Here is a 21,485-nt window from a genome sequence, read left to right as displayed (position 1 = left end):
CCACCACTACCCTGCCACCACTGCCCTGCCACCACTACCCTGCCACCACTACCACCACTGCCCTGCCACCACTGCCCTGCCACCACTACCACCACTACCACGCCACCATTTCCCTGCCACCACTGCCCTGCCACCACTACCACCACTGCCCTGCCACCACTGCCCTGCCACCACTGCCCTGCCACCACTACCCTGCCACCACTACCCTGCCACCACTACCCTGCCACCACTGCCACCACTGCCCTGCCACCACTACCACCACTACCCTGCCACCACTGCCACCACTGCCCTGCCACCACTACCCTGCCACCACTGCCCTGCCACCACTACCACCACTGCCCTGCCACCACTGCCACCACTGCCCTGCCACCACTACCACCACTGCCCTGCCACCACTACCACCACTGCCCTGCCACCACTACCACCACTGCCCTGCCACCACTGCCCTGCCACCACTGCCCTGCCACCACTACCCTGCCACCACTGCCACCACTGCCCTGCCACCACTGCCCTGCCACCACTGCCCTGCCACTACGCCCTGCCACCACTACCACCACTACCCTGCTACCACTCTCACGCCACCACTACCCTTCCACCACTGCCCTGCCACCACTGCCACGCCACCACTACCCTGCCACCACTACCCTGCCACCACTGCCACGCCACCACTACCCTGCCACCACTACCCTGCCACCACTGCCACGCCACCACTACCCTGCCACCACTGCCCTGCCACCACTACCCTGCCACCACTGCCACGCCACCACTACCCTGCCACCACTACCCTGCCATCATTGCCCTGCCACCACTGCCACGCCACCACTGCCACGCCACCACTACCCTGCCACTACTGCCCTGCCACCACTACCCTGCCACCACTACCCTGCCACCACTGCCACGCCACCACTACCCTGCCACCACTGCCCTGCCACCACTACCACCACTACCCTGCCACCACTGCCCTGCCACCACTGCCACGCCACCCCTGCCCTGCCACCACTACGACAACCACTTGTCATCACCACTACTCCAACCTCCACAACTACCACATCCACTACAGCCACCACCACCACCACCGCAAGCACTACCACAGCCAGACCACTACCACAACAGTCATATTAGCTACCATCACCACAACTACCACCACCACAACCACTACCACTGCTACCACAACCACTACCACAACGACCATAACTACTACTACCACAGCAATCCTGACTGTTGTTACGGCACCTACCATAATAGTCTACCATAATTCCAGCAAAATCTACTAATACTACCATTACCATCTATCATCGGTACCACAACTACCACAACTGCCACAATTACCACAACTATTACCAGTACCACAACTACCAATTTCCCTATCTAATAGTGTGACCAAAACCACACTAACCATTACCACAACTACCATACCTACCACAGCTACCACCCTACCACAGCTACCACAAACACTGCCACAACGACCACCATCACCACAATTACCACAACTACCACCACTACCGCAACTACCACCATTGCCACAACTACCACAGCTACCACCCCCCACACCTGGCCTCATACCAATAACCTGACGTCCTTGGAAGAAATCCTTCTGTCTTTCCTACTTCTCTCCCTTCCTCTCTCTCCATCTCCTCCCTCCCTCCCTCTCTGTCCATCTCCTCCTTCCCTCCCTCTCTCTCCATCTCCTCCCTCCCTCCCTCTCTCTTTCTCTACCTCCCTCCCTCACTCAGTTTCTCAATTCTTCCTCCTTTCAAGACTCTCTCTCTCTCTCTCTCTCTCTCTCTCTCACACACACACACACACACACACACACACACACACACACACACACACAGCCTTTACCTGGTCCTCATGTCTTCCTCTAACCTTGAGATTATCTCCCCCTTCGTCTCTCTCTCTCTCTCTCTCTCTCTCTCTCTCTCTCTCTCTCTCTCTCTCTCTCCTCCTCCTCCTCCTCCTCCTCCTCCTTCTTCTTCTTCTTCTTCTCTCCATTTTTCTCTTCCTCTTTTTCTAATCCTTTCTCTTGTAATCTTCCTTCTTTCCTTTCTTCAGTTCCTCCCTCCTTCCTTCCTTCCCTTAATCCCTCCCTCCATCATTTCCTGACTCCCTCATTTCCTCCTTATTCTCCCCTCTCCCTCCTTCCTTCCTTAGTTCCTCCCTCCCTTCTTCCATCCTTCCATCCTCGTCTATTTCCCTTTCCTCTCTCTCTCTCTCTCTCTCTCTCTCTCTCTCTCTCTCTCTCTCTCTCTCTCTCTCTCTCTCTCCCTCCCTCCCAGCTCTCCTTCCATCCCTTCACAATCTTCATTTCCGTCCTCCCTCCCTCCATTTATCCTTTTCCTCCCTCCCTCCCTCCCTCCCTCCATTTATCCTTTTCCTCCCTCCCTCCCTCCCTCCCCTCCTTCCTTCCTCCCCATTCTCCACCACCTCATGGATTTCTCCCTGTCTTTCTCTTGCTCTGTCCGTCTATCTGTCTTCCTGTCTATCTGTCTAAAGGTGTCTGTTTGTTTATATCTGTCTGTATGTCTCTGTGTATCTATTTATTTGTCTGTCTGTCTGTCTCTCTGTCTGTTTATCTATCTACGGTTGTGTTATATCTATCAGTCTTTTTTGTCAGTCTAACCTTGTATCTATCTATCTATCTTCTTCCGTCAGACAGCCAGACAGACAGCCAGACAGACAACTCACTCCCTAGACAGAGAGCCAGACAGTGGGTTACCCTTGGGATGGAGGGGTCGGGTTGCTGTCTACGGATGCCTGATAACCCCCCCCCCTCTCTCTCTCTCTCTCTCTCTCTCTCTCTCTCTCTCTCTCTCAGCGTCTAACCATCTACGCTGTCTCATACTTTTCCTGATATATGGACCAAATTATACTTTTTTTTACCTAATATCCAACTTTCCTATAAAATTTTCACCCCCCAACTAACACCAGATGATTTTTTAAGAGCCACAGGAGCCTGAGAGTGTTTATAGCCTTGAAAATTAGAAAGGTAGATCATAGACACATTCTGTAGATCTCCATAGCGAGGAGTTGAGGGAAATATAATAGTTAACCATATTGTTATTGCTTTGTGAACCGTTTTCTTTGTATTTATTCTCTTTTATTAGGCGTATGGTAAACTTTTATATAATTCACAAACTTGTACCAGTCTCAGTTGTGTATAATGTTTGCTTTTATCTGACGGAACTGGCCCACTCCGACAGATGAGCTTTAGTTGTAACGCAGGGACGAGTCTCCTTGGTTACTAGTCAGATCTACTCCCATGGCTCTATAACCCACTTTTACTTGGATACAATGGATACTGAGTTGTTCCTACCGTGAGAGGGTCATGAGACTTTACATCCTCTCATCTGTTTCTTGTGTGTGTGTGTGTGTGTGTGTGTGTGTGTGTGTGTGTGTGTGTGTGTGTGTGAATAATCAGTAGGAGTGGGAGTCTGACGGATGTTTATTTAACCGGGCAGCTCCACCGGCCACATATCTATGCCACCACGTGAAGGCGTCCCTCTCTAGCACCCGGGTCGCTAAGAAAAAAAAAAAATGAATGAAGGCTTAAATTCTCAGTCACGCGTGTCATCCCCCTGCACGTGGTATGTAGTAAATCCCAGCTGGTGTTTTCATAGGCCTTTTACTTTAAACGGTAGGCTTGTAAAGGTCATTCATTCTCCTGATTTAATTCCATTCAAACGTCCTTTTAAATTTTACTCATGCGTCAACCACGTGCTTTTTGTTTAGATTTTTAAAGGCTTTTGTTTATGTTTGTGATGGGCTTTAATTCTTGTTGCCACATACACGTACATTGTCTATAGCGTTGCCACATACCCGTACATTGTCTATAGCGTTGCCACATACCCGTACATTGTCTATAGCTTTGCCGCATGCCCCTACATTGTCTATAGCGTTGCCACATACCCCTACGTTGTCTATAGTGTTGCCAACCCCCTCAAAAGACACCGATTTGCATTTAGCTCAGAATATCATCTTTTGGACCCCTAGTGGTTGCGTGATGAACTTTTCTTTGAATACGTATGTGGATTCGGAGTTTCAATACATACATACATACATACACACATACATACATACATATATACATAGGCTACATATACACAGTACATTATATATCTATCCATCCATCCATAGATACATACATATACATACATATTAGCATACATACATCTATCCATCCATCCTTCCATCCATCCATCCATGCATACATATTATTTGTAGTATGGTCGATAGTGGTGGTAGTGGTAGTTGTAGCAGTTATGGTAGTTGTGGTGTGGTGGTAGTGATGGTAGTTGTGATAGTGGTGGTAGATGTAATGGTGGTTGTGGTGGTAGCTGTGAAAGTGGTGGTGGTCGTGATCTGTGCTGGTAATGATAACAGTAGTTGTGATAGTAGTTGTGGTAGTAATGACAGGTGTGGTTTTTGTGATAGCTTTACTGATAGTGGTAGTTCTTTAATTGTGAGATATAGGCAGATAGACAGACAGATAGATTGAGATAGATAGGTAGGTAGGTAGGTAGATAGAGATAGGTGTAGATATATATATATATATATATATATATATATATATATATAGAGAGAGAGAGAGAGAGAGAGAGAGAGAGAGAGAGAGAGAGATGATAATAATTATGATTAGCATGATGACTGTGATGATAATGATTCTGATTATGATTGCGATAATGATAATGATGATGATGGTAAAAAATGAGAACTAAATATAAACAACCATAAAAAGAACAAAAACAAAATCAGAATCCTAAATCCCTTTAAAAAATCACCCAGTCTCTCAGTCACAAACGTTTCAGTCAACCAACATCTGGAAACGTTTTTAAAGCACTTAATCACCACAAATCTTCTCTGTACTTTTCCAAACACTTCTCGGGACACTTAAACACTTGCAGACACTTATATAAAATCACCAGACACTTTAGAAAAAAACTTTTGGAAATGAATGACGCTTGTTTGAATTTTTTCCGGATTTTCGCCTTTTCGGCACAAAACAGATGTCGGTAATTATTTCACTTCTGACGGATGTTTTCTGCTTCTCTTCTTATCTCACTAAATCTGGACAAGTTCTCAAACCTTCGTGAACAAAAGAACACAGGTTGTTCATGTTCTTCCATAGTTATGAGCAAAATGAGTAGAGCGCGAGAGAACACATGTGAACAGTATGGGATAGCTTACTTTCTAGCGTTACTTGGCAACCTCCACTTACCTGACACCTTCCCCTCCCCCCCTTTGCAACTCTGCAACTCTCTCTCTCTCTCTCTCTCTCTCTCTCTCTCTCTCTCTCTCTCTCTCTCATATATATATATATATATATATATATATATATATATATATATATATATATATATATATATATAATTTTCCTGAAATATGTATATGTATCGTACGTAGTCTGTGTATGTGTAGCTGTGTGTGTATATGTACAGGTAGGTTAAGTGTGTTTGTGTGTAGGTACTGTATGTGTATGTGCGTATGAGCTACCAGATATGGGTGTGGGTATATATGTAATATCGTATATATTTAAGTTTATAGGTATATGTGTGTGAATATGTATGTTTGTATGTATGTGTGTATGTGCAGATGTATGTAGGTGCATATGTGTGTGTGTATGTGTGTGTGTGTGTGTGTGTGTGTGTGTGTATGTGTGTGTGTGTGTGTGTGTGTGTGTGTGTAGCATTAGGTGGAGTACAGTTACTTGAGTTATATCTACCATGAGCATTTTAATGGTGACAGTATGAACACAATCATATAAAATCATTAAACGTTAACTAGAAGAGAGCTCTTAAGACTTACTCCCAGGTGTATAACAAAAATCACCTGGCTTGGAAAAGAATACTAAGAGTTATCCCGACTCCCCGAGCATGAGAGGGACACGAGAGAGGGAGCTTCTGTGTCACGGAGAGGGTACGGAAGTGTTTACGTCTGTGGTGATATCAACCGGTGGAGTTCCCGTCATATTTCGCCTAATTACAAGATTTTGACAACTCCCCCAGACGCCTGATGGACTCACAAAGGTGTATAAGTGTGCCGTGAATACTCAGAGTGACTTAGTGTGAGCAGGAGTGTTTGGACTTAGCCATAATATCCAGTGAAAAACTTTAGCCTTCAGTCCAAAACTTTGCCTGGACACTCAACTTGATTTCTACGCATGCGCACTGAGGACAGACGTCAGCTAGCAACGCGTCCCTAGCAACGGCGCCACCACAACCTGAACAGTGGCACGGTTGGATGAAATTGGATGGGCCTTAGTTATGAGGTAAGAATGAGTCTCCTTGGTTACTAGAGTTGGTTTGTTTTCACCTGACAGACCTGGGTCAGTGCCACAGCTTAAATACTAAGTCGTGGTTGCATGAAATGCAATGTGCCTTGGTTATGAAAAGGCAGGAGTCTCCTTGGTTACTAGTCAAATCAGCCCTTCAGTCTGACTACACTTGGCCATGAACTGAACTGAAAGGAGTTAAAGATCTTTGTCAGGTTAGAACAAACATACTATAGGATTAATAACAAACACAAGATAGGATTAAGAACAAACAGTGTAGGCTTAAGAACAAACAATATGGGATTAAGAACAAAGTGTAGGATTAAGAACAAACAGTATAGGATTAAGAACAAACAGAGTAGGATTAAGAACAAACAATATGGGATTAAGAACAAACAATATAGGATTAACAACAAACACAATGGAATTAAGAACAAACACAGTAGGATTAAGAACTCTAGTGGCGAAAAAAGACTATTTCAGCTGTACATCCTTTCCATAGCACTTCTTCGTGACTAGCACCACATTCTAGTGTTTAATCTCTTGCCATAACTCAGTAGTCAGGATGGAGAGATGGCAAATTTGGGCCAAGTGAAGATGAAAGGAATATAGCAGTAAATACCTCAAAACCATTTGCACCTCCGCAACACCTCTTCCTTGGTGATTTGTTTTGTATATTACGCCGAAACATTCTCTTGTATCTTATATCATTTTAATATAGACGAAGTTCTTATTAATAACATACCAGGTAGTACTGAGGTGTACTGTATTGTGCAAGATAAATCAATAAGGAAAGGGTGTTGCGAAATCTCCAGCCACTTAGCATAGGTAGGCAAGAAGGTAGGTAGGTAAGTAGGTAAGCATGGAAGTAGGCAAGAAGGTAGGTAGGTAGGTAAGCATGGAAGTAGGCAGGGAGGTAGGGAGGCAGGTAGATACGAAGGATGAAAGGGAGGTAGTTAGGCAAGAAGGTAGGTAGGCAGGTAGGAAGATAGGGAGGTAAGTATGGAAGTAGGTAGGCGGGGAGGCCTGCCTGCCTACGAGCGTACCTAACCACCTCCATACCTACCTACCTATCTACCTACTTCCTTGCCTACTTCTGCCTGCCTACCTGCCCATCTACCTACCTACTTGTATTCCTCCCTTCCTTTCTCTCCTCCTACCTCCATGCCATCCTACCTACCTACCTACCAACATGCCTGCCTGCTGCCTGCTTCTCTGCCTGCCTGCCTGCCTGCCTGACTACCTACCTACCTACCTACCTACCTACCTACCTACCCACCCACCCACCAGCTAACCTCCATACCTACCTACCTGTCTATGATGATGATGATGATGATGATGATGATGGTTTTATTGCAGACGGAGGGGCAGACGGCACTACAGGAAGCTGATATCTGCCCCCAGTCACCTGTTCACTTCCTCCAAGGTGAGTGTATATCGCCTGTACTCTTGTCACTGTAAATTGGTCTAAAATAGTCAGCTCTACCAAACCTGCCCTACCCTTCCGTATCCTACCCTGCCCTACTCTGCCCTGCCCTGCCCTGCCCTGCTATTCCCTTCCCTTCCCTTCCCTTCCCTTCCCTTTCCTACCCTACCCTATCCTACCCTACCCTGCTCTACCTTACCCTGCCGTGCCCCACCCTACCCTACGCTACCATACCGTACCCTAACCTACCCTGCCATTCTATGCCCTGCCCTGCCCTACCTACCCTACCGTACCCTACCCTACCGTACCGTACCGTACCCTACCCTACCCTACCCTGCCCTGCCCTGCCCTGCCCTACCGCACCCTATCCACTCTGATGAGTATTTTCGTCTCATCAATTCACCTCCTCTCACTGACTCCTATCAACCTCTGTCTCTTCTCCACACTGTTGCATCATTATTTCTTTACTCTCACAACCTCAGTGGCCTCTGCCCTTCTAAACTGTCTACTTGCATCCCTCCTCCGTTACGGCGGGCACGTAACACCCCTCTGGCAACAAACTCTCACCCCTTTTCTGTCCAACTTTCTAACGCGAGAGTTAACCGATACTCTCAGTCCTTCATGTATGCAGCACGGCAGCTGTGCAACTATCCTCTGTCTGTATTTTCCTGTCTTCTTCTGTCTGTATTTTCCTGTCTTTCTCTGTCTGTATTTCCCTGTTTTCCTCTGTCTTTATTTCCCTGTCTTTGTTTTTCCCTGTCTTCCTCTGTCTGTATTTCCCTGCATTCCTCTGCTTGCATTTCCCTGTCTTCCTCTTTCTGTATTTCCCTGTTTTTCTCTGTCTGTATTTCCCTGATTTTCTCTGTCTGTATTTCCCTGTCTTCCTCTGTCTGTATTCCCCTGTCTTCCTCCATCTGTATTTTCCTCTGACTATGACCTCCAGTCTTTTAAACCCAGTGTGTCCAGACCTCTCAGAATTAATGGACTTTGGCTTTCCTTTGATCTTTTTTTTTGTGCTTAGAAATATATATATATATATATTTTTTGGGGCGTAAAAAAAAAAATGTTCCACCTTACTTTACGCTACCCCATCTTATTCCATCCTACCCTACCCTACCCTACTCTACCCTACCCTACCCTACCCTACCCTACCCTACCCTGCCATACCTTATATGACCAACATTGCTTTACTAGTCACTCCAGAACTCATGTGAAGTTAGAAAAATGTTTGTCACTTTTTTTTATTGGAGAGAAATTTTGATACTAAAACTTATGATTCTGGACAGGATTCATATTTTTTTTTTCTATGTATGTGTATATTATTTGTGTTTATATGTGTAGTGTGTTTCCTGTGTATGTGTATATTATAGGCTATTTGATTGGCCTGTGCAGCTGAGATATATAGGGCTAGTAGGGTGTTTGATTCGCGGCGCTGATTGGCCGCTGATGTTGTAAATCTAAAGCTTTTCTTATAATAACACATATTTATTTATATTTTTTAGTTGCCTGCAATATAGGCAGCCGTTTTATATATGGAATAATTTCCGATGCAAAGTAAGTCAAATTTAGCTTTAAAAGTTTACTGTTATCAAAGAAAATTAAAGTTGATAATAAAGTTTTGTAAAACGATGAGTGACTTTTGAAGTAAATTATTCACTCACGGTGTACACCCACGTCCGCATGTTGCACTACAGTACATACCTGCATTGACATCAGTGACGTCATCGGCGGCCAGTCAGCAGCCGCGACTCAAACACACCCTACCTGCCCCATACATCTCAGGTGCACAGGTCAATCCAACTGACTATGGTTGTGTTTATATGTGTAGTGTTTTCTGTGCCTTGTATATTTGTCCCGTGTTTTAAGTGGATCTGGTGATTCCCTAACACTTCTTCCTTAGCGATTTATTCGACGTATATCCACCCATTCATCATCCAGCCTTTCTTTGCCCCATCAAAGGCGTAGGAATCCGGGGCTAGGCTACTCATTCCGGATTTTTATGGCAAGGGTGACCAGCCTCACTCGTCCCTAAGTAACATTATGTAACCAGTAAACCCCAACCTATCCTCGGGTGTAAACCCTTGCGGACCCTATATGGTTGGAGCACCTTAACCCACTAGCACACCAGGCGTCACAGTTATATGGTTACCACCCAGCGTAGTAAAATGGTTTCCTGGGTGGCTTGTCACTTGGTGGTGAGTCACCTGAAATGAGCACTACATCACTGTCAAGGTGAAATAAATAAATAAATGAGTAGATAAATAGATAAACAAATAAATGAGTAGATAAATAAATAAATAAGGAAATAACTAAATCGCTAAGAAAAAAGCGCTACGAACTCACCAAACCACTTAAAATGCGACCCCTCCTATTTTCGTATATCCGGAGCGCTGACACCCGCAGAGATGGTCATTGATTTACAAAGTTACTTACGATCATTTCTTCTCGTAACTAAGATAGATTCATAAAGTTACTTACGATCATTTTAGATTCACAAAATAACGTACGATCATTTTAGACAGATTCACAAAGCAACTTAAGATCATTCTCGTAACTAGGATTTTCATAGTAACTCACGATAATTCTTTCTCGTACGTAAGATAAGTTTACAAGGTAGTTTGCAATATTCTCGTAACTTAAGATTTTTTTTCAACAAGACCAGGAGACACTGAAGGATTCTGCACTCTCTCAAATCTGCCCTTCCTGTGAATAATAATAATGATAATAATAATAATAATAATAATAATAATGATAATAATAATGATAATAAGAATAATGATAATAATAATAATAATAATAATAATAATAACAATAATAATAATAATGATAATAATAATAATAATAATAATAATAATAATAATAACAATAATAATAATAATAATAATAAAAGGGTAGTGTCCTTAACCCCTTCCATCCGGTGACTTATTATTTGTTTTATTTTTGCAACCTCCAGACGATTTTATTAAGCTTGAGACTTTTTTTTAAAATTAGAAACAGTCTTCATTTACGTTTTTTAATCGAATAAAATCGTCTGGAGATAGCATGAATAATAATAATAAAAAAAAACACACACACACACACACTTGCACTCTAAGCCCGTCTCTACCCACACCCCCTAGACCCGTCTCCATCTACACTTCCTACGTGTCAACCCCCTACACCCGTCTCTAGCTACACCCCCTACCTGTCAACCCCCTACACCCGTCTCCATCTACACTCCCTACGTGTCAACCCCCTACACCCGTCTCCAGCTACACCCCATACCTGTCAACCCCCTACACCATCTTTTCCTTAGACCTATTTTCCCCATGGACCTATTTTCCCCATGGACCTATTTTCCCCATGGACCTATTTTCCCCATGGACCTATTTTCCCCATGGACCTATTTTCCCCATGGACCTATTTTCCCCATGGACCTATTTTCCCCATGGACCTATTTTCCTCATGGACCTATCTTTACCATGGACCCATTTTTACACCCCCTTCCCACACCCGCTCACACACACACACACACACACACACCACACACATCCTTCCCCCACATACACACACACATATACTTCTTTTCCCCCACCCCCACTCACCCACACACACACCCTCCCCACAGCAGATGTAGTAGGACAGATGCACGTCACCGGATCGAAGTGTGGTACAGGAGGCTTCGTAGCTCCTCTTCCTTAGCGATTTATTGTGCTTTTTAACATTCGCCAGTATTTTTCCATATCATTTAAAAGCCGTCATATTTTGAATCAGTAATTTTGTAGTATGTGTAACCCTAGGCTCATTTTGGCGTGCAGTTCCCCATCCTCCTTTCGGGGGATCGGGAGGGAGATGAGGGACGATTGTTATGACTGGGCAGCGTAGTTTGCCCAGTTTTATCAGCGGCACCACGTGAAGGCGTCTCTCATCAGCATTATACAAGTAGATAGTGAAATTTTAGTGAGATTTTTACACCCACAATAAATCGCCAAGGAAGATTTGTTACGAGGTCTCCCAAGCCACTCCCAGTACGACCCTCCGTCACGGTAACTTTGTAAATCAACGACCATTTCTACACCACACACTCGGCCTTTTATATTAAACCAGAGCCAGCATTGAGTATTCGGTTCATGTAATGGCTGAATTATGGATATTTTTACGTTCCATTTATTTCTCTGTATTTAATATGCCGAACCGTTGAAACTCTTTATAATTCATTCATTCTTATAGTTTACGTATCTTGGCATTCTCATTTATACTAAGTCCAAAAAATTGCTCTTAACACTAGCTGAATGGCGACTTACAGCTATCTGTTGAGCTCTAGATTTTTACAGTTCAAATAATTGTTCATAAATAAAGTAAGTAGCATCTCAAAATTATTTTAAGTCCAAAAATTCTCCCAAAAAATAGTAATTGGCAACTTTCGTCGTCTCAAAATTATTCCAAGAATTCACCCTATAAATACTAATCGGCAACTTTCGTCTTCTCAAAATAATACTAAGTCCAAAAATTCGGCCAAAAAATTACTAATCGGCAACTTTCGTCATCTCAGAAAAATACTAAGTCCAAAAATTCGGCCAAAAAATTACTAATTGGCAACTTTCTTCATCTAAAAAAATACTAAGTCCAAAAATTCGGCCAAAAAATACTAACTGGCAATTCAGTCCAAAATATCACTTGAAAATACTAGCTGGCAACTTTTAAATCCAAGATGGCCGCCTGTGTGTGTGTGGTAGGGCTGTGAGTGCTCTTGGTACACCACCTCCAGTTTGCATTTTTCGCCCCCCCCCCCATTTTTTCTTTTGCTCCCCCACCCCGGCTCTCTCTCCCCCCCTCACCCACTAAATTTTCGTGGGTGAGGGAGGGAGAGAGAGTGGGGTTGGGGGATTTTTTTTTAGTGTTACTCTTATTTTATTAACCTTTTCCTTTCATTTCAGCGTGTCTCCGGACGGTCTTCAGAGTATCAAAGGCTCGACGCAGAACCTGGTCACCTTTAACAATGCAATCGACTTAGTATATTTTTTTTTGGCGGCTTTCTTGGCCAAATTTGCCATTTTTTCGTGTTTTTCCATAATTTTCGCTATTTTTTCCATATATTTTTTTTTTATAGATTTTAATTTTTTTTAATTTTTAGAAGTTAGTTTTTTAAAATAAACTGACATTGAAGTTTTGTTTTTATCAAATTAAGTAAGTTTTTTTTACAAAGATCAGGAAGCGACAAAAAAAATATCCCAAGTAAAGACTTATGCAAAGTAAATAAGAAATGGAAAGTAAGAAAAGAGAAGAAAACAGGAAGGACCATTTCATTTTTATTTAATTATTTCTTCAACACAATTCAAGTACATGGCAGAATAAGGAGAAGTCAGAGCCGATTGGAGGATCACCACTCTTGCTGGGTAGGCGTCACCACACTGGAGAGGATCGCCACTCTTGCAGGGAAGCCATCACACTTTAGAGGATCACCACACTTGCAGGGGAGCCATCACACTTGAGAGGATCACACTTGCAGGGGAGCCATCACACCTGAGAGGATCACCACACTTGCAGGGGAGCCATCACACCTGAGAGGATCACCACACTTGCAGGGGAGCCATCACACCTGAGAGGATCACCACACTTGCTGGGTAGGCGTCACCACACTTGAGAGGATCGCCACTCTTGCTGGGTAGACGTCATCACACTTGAGAGGATCGCCACTCTTGCTGGGTAGACGTCATCACACTTGAGAGGATCACCACACTTGCAGGGGAGCCATCACCTGAGAGGATCACCACACTTGCAGGGGAGCCATCACACGAGAGGATCACCACACTTGCAGGGGAGCCATCACACCTGAGAGGATCACACTTGCAGGGGAGCCATCACACCTGAGAAGATCACCACACTTGCAGGGGGCCATAGCACTGAACCATCAGTTTTACGTATTAATTTCAGAGTCCACCAACTTCAGATTTCAGAGCCTTAGGTTGCATCAGTGGAAGCTGGGCAGAGCATCGGGCAACACCAAAACCTGTGAAGCACAAGTGTATTAGTTCAGATTCACAAGCTAATATTTACAAACACCTGCAGGCAATACACTACAATATCTGATAAGACAGTGAACTGTTACTATCGAAACCCATCAATACCATCTCAAACTTGGCAACACAATTATTCAAAACTGTTGATTGTCCACGACGGTACGTCAATACGCAATTTCTCCAAGTAAAAATTAAAGTTACGTTCAAGGATGGCTAGTAAAACCCAGAAATCTTCAATATCCACTTGAATATTACCATACAAATACTAAGCAAAAATATTTCATGCTGTCAGCATTAAAGTAACAACTAGAGACATCACCTAAGCGACACCCAACCAGTTTCAGTCCAGCCGATAACACTCAACTCAAGCCTGGTGGATCTGTGCCAACCAGGGAAGCTTTAACACAGCTTCATTTCATACTCCCACGACTTAAAGCCGTAGGAGTGGCCCGATTCAGTTAGGTGAAATCACTGACACTAGCTTAGGAGTGCAGTCTTGAAGATGGCCGGCTTGAGGCAACATTAACTCACCTGAGCCGAGAAGAGGACAGCCTCAGCCAGAAGCCCACGCAGATTCAGGTCCAGCTACAGTCACGGCCTCAACCACAGCTAAGCGCCCACACAGTCTACGCAGGTCCAGGCACAGTCACAGCCACACTCCCACAGGTTAAGGTCCAGACGCAGCCTGACTTCTACACAGATCCAGGTCCAGCCACGCCCGCAGAGGTGCAATGAGCAACCGACACACCTGAGTAGTCACATGGGAAAATTAAATAAATGCCAAGTAATCTGAAACTAAAAAATCTTCAAGTTCTAATAAAGCAGTGTTTTCAAAGATATATAGTATGTGTAAAATAAATACTGTGAAAAGCAATCCTTTGATTCTAAAACAGCGATATTCAGTAATCAGTAAACATCTCTAATGAAAAACTATATAATATATTTAATGTTATATTTAATGTTTAGATATGGTATCCTCATTTAAATGGTACTTTACACCAGAGATACGGATGGTCTTCCATCATTCTATAGCGTTCCAGGGACGGTTCAGGATGCTAAGTGACTACATGCAATCAACGGTGTAAAAGAAACACTAATGCATGAAATTTATGGCAAGAAAATGGAGGGTAACGCTGACCATGCCATTCCCAACAACCGAATACTATAATGTATGGCCGACATTGTAAGTCCTAATATTGCTTAGCATACCCTCAAAGCAGAGGAGAGTTCAAAACATACTAGTCAAGAGGAGCTGAAAGATGAGCTGTACCACTATCACTGAGCTACGTGAAGTCGAGGAATTTGTTATTTAAGCAATACGAATCCTTAATCCACTGTATAAAACGAATAAAACAAAGGTAAATATTTCCTTTGTTGCCGTTTCCTATTTTTTTTTTTTTTCATTCGATAGTTTTGTTCATTTAAGTGTTTTGAGGCCTCATTTTTTTGTGCAAATGAATAAACCCTAATATGACTGACAATCTGATCGAAAATATTAGTAATGGTGGAAGGGACTGGCCTAATCTAAGTTTAAACTTAACCTAACCCAACCTGACCCAACCTAACCTAACCCAACCCCGCCTACCCTAACCTAACCCACCATCCAGTTGGGAAGTTGGGAAACTAAAACTACCTCTGAGCACGATTCGGTAATATTCATTTGCACACAAAACATACAGGCATACACTACTGTATATGACAACACAAATCCACCGGGTATGTTAAGATTACTCGCTAAAGAAACGGCAATAAATGAAAGAAATACCAAAACCAGGTATTAATAAAGGTGAAACAAGTTGCTCCGCAGAGTCTGCTAGTTTGATTAAATTCCAAATTTCCAATGCAGTATGTGAAAATATTTTTTTAAAACTATGTAAAACTTACGCGGCGAACTACACGGTTATGAAAGTCCTTTAATCGACCTATATGAAAATCTCTTACCATTCACCTTTTTAAAAAAATCCAGATCTAATCAGGCATTCATGAGAATTACATTCGTGAACTTTCTAGACCATCGAGTCCGTGGTCTGTGGCCTGTCTGCAAAAATTAAGTCATTCCTTCCCGAATCCAGTTCCTTCAGTTCAACTCAGATCAGATCAGCGTCGAGATTTAACACGGCAGCAACATAACACAAACTGGTTCTATAGACTAATGCCTTTTTGGGGTGGTACAAACGAAACTTTCAGTTTTGGTCACTTCTGCAAACGACCCTCAACTCCTTATTCTTCAAAAGACATTTGGTAGACAAGAAAAGAGGAACTATAATGCTTGTAGTCCATCAAGGTCACGTTCACATAATCCAGGAGCCACAACAATAGCAGTAACACCATAAAACCAAAACACCACCAACACTTACCATGAATCAGAAGAGGTGAACAAGCCGACGCCAGAAGCAAAACTAAACGGGAGTCTTCTTCTCTCCCACCGTCATCACCTCCCATCCCACCTCGGTGCCATCTGCACCCAAACCACACAATTACAACATGACGTGGCATTTGAGGCTTCGGATCACCTCTTCCTTAGCGATTTATTTTGTATTTTACACCTTAATAGTCGCATGTATTTTATTTACATCGTTTTAATATTGCATCAGCAGTAAAAATGAGGATATTGAGGTGTAATGTGCAGTATAAATGGTAAGGGTGCTCCGAAATCTCCAGTGCCACTTCGAATATGACCCCTTCTTGTTCGATAATAAAATGATGTGGACAACAATCAACTTTTTATCAGTACCAGTACAATAGCAACACTTCAGCACCCTGCCATGTTTAATTTGCTGGAGACTTTATAATAAACTACGAGTGTAAGGTTTCATTATATCCAGTTGAATTGCAATTTGAATCTTCGGTATCGAATTTAGCACTAAAGACTGAAACTTTCTCCATGTAGATAAAGGTGTTGAATCAATGAACTTTCAGGTTTGTAATAACACCCCCTCCTCTCTCCAATGAAAAACGAGGATTCGGTTTTTCCTAATTTTCTCATTGCCTCCTTTTTCGTCTCGCCATGTTGTTTCTATATCACATTAGTTAACACTCACATGCAGGTATTGGTGCTGACAAAACTGAAGTATCTTTTCATATATACGAGAAAAAGGCAAGTAAAATAATTGAAGCGCCACCCAGCGGACTGATTCCACAACTTTTTATCGATGGCCTCTGTTCGAGTCACATGGAAACATTAACTATTTCTTCTCCCTATAATAGAGTTGTGATAGGCCTAGTGTATTTCAAAAACTAACATTTTATTCTTCGCACGGAGTAGTGACAAAGAGGTTGTTGCATTATGTTAAAAATCTTGAGTTTTCATTGACAACGATAATTTAGGCAAGGAAAATGTGAGGGAAGGGTGTTTTAAAAGTAATCTACGGGTTTTGCACCCCAGGTTTCACTACCGGATCCCCCTTGACTATATGGGAGGTTCAAATCAGATTTCGCCTCGGTAAAAATCAAACATCCCTTCTCTTTGATGTCGTTCTAAGCGTATATAGATTTTAATATAGAGTTACCTGACCTGAACCACTGACGTCATCACTTCCGACATCACTTCCTCTTAATGCTGTAACCATTTTGAGCTTTACGCAGCTATGACTTTTTAATGGCTTAGGATTTTTTAGCTTTATTTTAGCTGCTTTTTAGACACTCATCTTTCAAGCTTTCATGTTTACGTTAATTCTGTTCAGTCTCAGCTCAGGCCAGATTTCCTTCAGCTGAGAGTAAGGGTTGTTTTCATGGCATTATAGGGTTCGCAGCTCATCTTCCTTAGCGATTTATTCCCCTTATTGCACCCAAACATTCCCATACATACTATTTATATCACTTTTTGCATCGATAAAGGTTGCATCAACAGCCTACAATAAAATACCGAGGTGCAATAAAATACCGAGGTACTGAGTGTTAATACTGTCACCATTTTAACTCATGATCAGGCCAATTTTAGTACACTATTGCTTTAATGCCAAGCGATTCTATTCACACGAAACTGTGCATAAGAGCCTTTGTTTGTTTGTGTGTGTGTGTGTGTGTGTGTGTGTGTGTGTGTGTGTGTGTGTGTGTGTGTGTGTGTGAATATTCTTGCTCCCTCCATTCGATTTTACATTGGTGCTAAAGAGGGACGCCTTCTCGTGGTGGCAATGATATAGCTGGGCGGCACAGCTGCCTGGTTATAAAAACGTCCCTCAACTACCTCCCCGTCCCCCAAGAGGATGATGGTGGACTGCAGGAGAGGGGCAGCTTCAGCCTGCAGTCCATCGAGGTCACGTTTCACATGAGTTTGGGTCCACAACAACAAAACAATTACAACAACAAATAAAATATGGCAAAAGGTATTTATTAGAGAGGTGTAGTCAGGTTACAAAGGAGATTTATTTATCAAACTTTATTACTGAGATTAGAGGATATGAAAAAATAAAATGGGTCGATATATTACAAAATTATTCAGCTGTAGGAGAGATTAACGCCCCGACCCCCTCCAAGAGACCCCCACGAAGACAGGATGACCAGCGACTGTGATTGGTGGGCTTTGAAGGTGAGGGGTGCTGTGTGGGCCAATCATCTTCACGCTTGTATCCTGTGGGGAGAAGAAAAAAAGTTATTGACAATGGCAGGGTAGGGTAGGGTAGAGGTTGTTGACAATTTAGATTGGGGAGGCTAGGCTAGGCTACGATAGGATAGGGTAACGTAGGATAGGATAGGATAGGGTAGGGTAGGGTAGGGTAGTGGGTAGGGTAATGTAATGAAGGATAAGGAAGTGTAAGGTAAGGTAGGGTAGGGTAGTGAGCAGGGTAATGTAATGAAGGGTAATGAAGTGTAAGGTAAAGTAAGGTTGGATAGGATAGGATAGGATACGATAGGGTAGGATACGATAGGGTAGGATACGATAGGGTAGGATACGGTAGGGCAGGATAGAGCAGGGTAGGATACGGTATGGTACACGTGGGCAGGTTAGAGCAGGACGGAATAAGATGGGTTCAGGTAGGGCAGGGTAGGTCGGGGTACAATAAATGAAGAGTTGGATTATTTGACTAGTTTGGGCTGGGTTAAGTTAGGGACAGGTGGCTGTGTTAAAGTATTGGTATTTCATGTGGAACACTTTCTTAAAACTGACATTTGAGGAAAGAAGTGCTTCAGTAACCTACAAGAGAATAGTGAGATGTGCACTAACCATTCCAATTTATGTATATCTATCTATCTATGTGAAAAGTAAATCTCTGAGGAAGAGGTGCTAAGATGCTTCCAATGCCACCTAAAGTTAGAATACGGAGTGGAATTATTTAAAAAGATACAAACATTTTAGGAGACAAGTGATTCAGTAACATAAGAGGATATTGTGGAGTAATGTATAAAATAAATCGCTGAAGCAAAGGTGCCACGATGCTTTCAATGGCACCAACTTTTGACCAGGGAGCGGAGTTATAAAGATACAACCACCGCTTGCCAAAATTTAAGGAGAGAGGTGCGAACACCTCCACTGTGCTTGTTGCAGCACATGGCCGCGCCTGGTGGAGGTGAGACAGGGAGCGAAGCCTCATGTCAACCAGTGCCGGGCAAGAAGGTCACATAGCACATTGGGTTGCAGACTTCGTTAACACCTCTCCCTTTGTGATTTGTTCTGCTTAACACCTCCTTTGCGATTTATTCCGCCGCCTAACACCCTTTCCTTTGTGATTTATTCCTCACTTAGCAATGAGGTTAGAGACTTACTTAACATCTCTTCATTTATGATTTATTCCGCCTCGTAATGCGCCTTCCTCTGCGATTTACGAACGTATTTCACGCGGAACACCTGGGCATCCATTCACATGTTATTAATGTAAACTCTGTCGGGATTAAAACGATAGGTTGGATATTTCCTAACACTTCTGCCTTTGCGATTCATTCCGCACATAACACCTTGGCATCTTCTTGCGTGTTCTGAGAGCAAACTCTGTCAGTATTAAAGCAGTATAAACAGTATACAAGAGGGCGTTACGAACTTAATCACCTATAATAAGACCCACATAAACTCACATTTACCCTCTGAAACCATTTCACATGTGGCAGCACCAATATTACCAAGCTGCACACTGCCTGGTTATAGCCTACAAACGTCCCTCAGTTCCTTTCCTCTTCCCTGGAAGGAGGAAGGTGACCTTCAGGAAGAGAGCAACTTCAGCCTGCAGTTCACTGGGTTTACAGTCAGATGAACCTAGGACCAAAAAAAAAAAAAAAAATCCTTATCCTCATCCTCCTGATCATCATCCACATCCACATCAGCAATAGCAGTCATGTAAATATCAAACCTCCATCAACTAGACAACGAAACACGCAATTGCAATCACTGACATGCGATGAAAGTTTATCGACGCTATGCTGGAATAAGTACATTCGCACCAAAAACTATCGGAGCACTGTGGGTCCGATGCCATCCGGAATTATTCGATCATGTGGCAGTGACAGCCCGCTAACACCTGTATATATTATAACAATTGCTGCCATTCCGTACTCATTATGGAGGACACAAGAGGTATTTGAAATAGCATTCATTTGTCGTCTGGGATACCCGCGTGTGGGAGGGCAGAACCACAATTTTCAGTTCCCTTTGTTCCGTGTGTCATAATATTTACCACATATTCTGCACCGATACTTTTTGGTGCGAGTGTACATACGCCCTTCTTACTCACACACGCTCTTGTAGCTCTTTCGTCTCAGTTATGTTGAGTTTCGCAATATTTTCGTCCCTTTACGCTTATTTCACATAGCTCCGTGGCGGGAAAGGACAATGCTACAACTCTACATACCGTCCATAGCATTTTTCTCCGTGGTTAGCATCATATTTTAGTGTTAATCTGTCATTACATCTCGGTATTCAAGTTGGAGAGACGTCAATTTTAGATCAAGTTACAGTATTAAGAAGAGCACCGAAGTACCTCTGCGGACTATATATTATCTGAAAAACTATATTATGCCAAGGGTTAGCATTGACGGGCAATAGAGACATAGGAGGTTTCATAATACCTCTACCTTGGCGATTTACTCCGCCTCGGGTCAGTGTTGGTGAGGCTACAGGTGACAGCAGGCAATAGGGTTATAGAAGGCTTCGTAACCACTCTTCCTTAGCGATTTATTTTATACCGTACAAGGTTAGTGATGGCGTTGTGTGGTGACAGTGAAGTGGTCAGACACAAATAGCCTCCATGTCACCCTTCCCTCCGCCACCAGATTGCTCTCCCTCCATCTCACAACACCCTTCCTCATATTCCTCTTCACCCCATCCCTCAACATCAGCCTCTGTCTCCCTTTTTGCCACACCCACAAATTTGGGTTTGTACTGTTTATGTTTACTATGATTTAAATGACCTGCCGCTGGTAGAAGCTATTTAATCGGGGATTTAATCGGATACAAGTATTGTATGGTGAAGTTTCGGCTGCCAATAAAGTTTACAAGCATTCATAGTTACCGGATAGGTAGACGCTATGGGAAAACAAGGATGACAATGATAATTGCTAAAACTTCACAAGAATCACAATTAAAAATGCAAAAACATACTCTAGAGAAACTATGAGATGTTTATTTAAAAAGTGACGCCTACCTATTATTGCCAATTCAGCGATTTCGCCAGCTTCATAGACATTCACCTTTGTTTCCCTACAAGCAACAAGAACTCTAGCGATAATATAGAGGTCTTTACAATGCTTTGGGAACATTCTAAAAATGTGATACAATTATCTTGCGATTTTCTGGGGATTTTAATATTTAGCAATTACCTAGCAGTTTTTTTTGGTTTTACAGCATATTTAGAGTTAGGAA

Source organism: Coenobita brevimanus, chromosome 21 (genome assembly GCF_032717465.1).
Source record: "Coenobita brevimanus isolate Jiangsu-jjx chromosome 21, ASM3271746v2, whole genome shotgun sequence".
NCBI lineage: Eukaryota > Metazoa > Arthropoda > Malacostraca > Decapoda > Coenobitidae > Coenobita > Coenobita brevimanus.
This window is presented reverse-complemented; position numbering follows the sequence as displayed.